The sequence below is a fragment of the Eurosta solidaginis genome, chromosome 5 (assembly GCF_040869045.1).
Source record: "Eurosta solidaginis isolate ZX-2024a chromosome 5, ASM4086904v1, whole genome shotgun sequence".
Classification (NCBI taxonomy): Eukaryota; Metazoa; Arthropoda; class Insecta; order Diptera; family Tephritidae; genus Eurosta; species Eurosta solidaginis.
Window position 1 is genome coordinate 122,920,995 of NC_090323.1, and position 2,368 is coordinate 122,923,362.

Sequence of the window (2,368 nt, forward strand, 5' to 3'; positions counted from 1 at the left end):
TACAAAGCAGCAAAAGACAACAACCGCAGAACTGGCGCTACTCCATGCTTTACTCCATATATGGAAGTTATGGACGAGATATTTGGGAAAAGCCCAATAATTTCTAATACCCACACCGTCCACGTTGGCTGCAGGCCGGTTGAAAAACTGCAACTACCACTATCATCAACGTGTCAGTCGTCGGTAGTTTCACCACCGCCTCCCTCATCAACGCCAGCAGTACCGACAGTGTTGGTGTCATCGCCATCACCTTCTCCATCAGCAATACTATCACCAACACAAACAGATTCACCAATAATGCCATCACCAACGCAAACACCTTCACCGATCATGCCGTCATCAACGCAAACACCTCCACCAATTGCATCGCCATCGCCAGTGCCATCTGCGTCAGCTAATACATCATCACGCAAAAAGCGTTCCGCACGGGAGCTGTACTATGAAAAAAAATTTGAGCTGAAGAAAAAAATGGCAGAAGAAAAAGTGAAATCGCGAGACGAATCCCTGCAGTATTTCAAAGAATTGGTGAGGGAAAAGTTTGAAAAGGATGCGCAGATGGAGCAGAGGAAATTGGAATTAATGAAAAAATGGGTGAATAAGTGAGACTATCTCGAAAACGATATGATATGTCTACATTGAACCTTCTAGGTCATTTTCTGCAATCCACCCGCTTTGTAAATTTTTACCATTATTTCTAATTTCGTTTATTTCATTTCTTTCGATTTGTATTCGAATTTATAAAGAAATTTGTGTGATAGGTTTGACACGACTTTGTTCCGAATCAAAATCGGATATCGTAATAACATGTACAAACACGTAATAAAGTCGATATAAAGTTAAGCTCACGATCTTACGCAGAATTTGTATTCGAAATACGCATCTTCAGTAAAATTTAAAAATGAGTCACTAAGAATTTTTAGATTATTTCTGAGTATACAGCTTTTTCAGCTGAGTTTAGTATATTCTTTTGAACTTATTATCTTTATAGGGAAGAAATTGCTCCAGCTGAGTGGACAAAAAAGGTGTCAAAAAACAGTAGACTTTTTTTGCATTAGGACTAACAATTTGTCATACTTAAATTCAATAAATAAATACAAAACTGCAAACTCAGAAGAATTATAAAAAATCTTAGTAAAAAATTTTAAATTTAACTGAGGATTCGTGTTTAGAATTCGAATTTTGAGTAAGATGCATGAGCTTTCGTTTCATTTTATGACGTATGTGTTTGTACATGTTTTTATAAAAAAGTAAAATTAGGTGAAAACCGCAAAAGTCATCCGTTTAAAAAAAACAAACCTCTTAACTTTAAGTTTTGCAATTTTTTGAAAACGTTTTTCAATGCTTAGTTTTGCAATTTTCACCTGTATTCGATTTTTCGGCAAACAATTTTCAAATCAAACATTATTTATTAACTTTGAACTTTACTGAAAAATCGATTTTCAATAGGTCAGATGGGACTAATTAATAGTTAAGGAATATTAACTTGAATGGATTAACTTTAATAAATCTATATAAAATGTTTTAGAGTTCTGATTCTTTTTAATTTAGGGTGCGATATATACTGAAAATCGAATGATTGAAGATTTCAACTCAGTTAGTCTAAGGTTGTAAGACCTACACATAATCTTCGACACTTTACAGCCCCGCGCATATCAGCACAGTGTGCCACAGACCCTTCTTCTTCCACTACTTTGGAACCGCCATTTGAGCACCCTTGCGCCAACCGTCCACCTCTATTGTGGCTTTAAGATCTCCCTTGAAGCGCAGATAGGGAATCAGGTAGTCTGTTCGTCTTGTGATTGATGACGCTATACTACTATGGCCGTATGGTCGGCGCTCAAGCTGCCCCGAGGCACCGAGCCTGGTTGGAATGTAAATGCTATGACAAAGAGAAGGCGATAAGCCCCACGTACACCCCAGCATTCTTTTACATGCATAAAAAGCCGTTGAGGCCTTGTCACACTCTCCTCCACGTTGAGTTTCCATGACAGCTTACTGTCTAGGATGATTCCTAGATATTTTGTGCAAGGTTTCTATTGTAGGTCACCCCTCCTAACTTAGGCCTGGTCCAATTTGGGACTTTGTACCTCTTTGTAAACAAGACCATATCCGTCTTATGCGCGTTGACTTTCAACCCGACATTTGATGTCCAGGTATGAATATCCCGAAGCGCCCGATCCATCAAAGAGCTAATCGTTGGAAGACACTTTCACTTATGACAATTCCAACGCCATCTGCGTTTTCCGTTAGGTTTACGAGTCCCTCATCGAATCGCATAAAGCACCTTGGTAATGAGAGAAATTTTCTGGCATCCCATTATACTTACAAGCATTGGTCGAAGGAAAATGAACGTGTTATCTTCAGATTT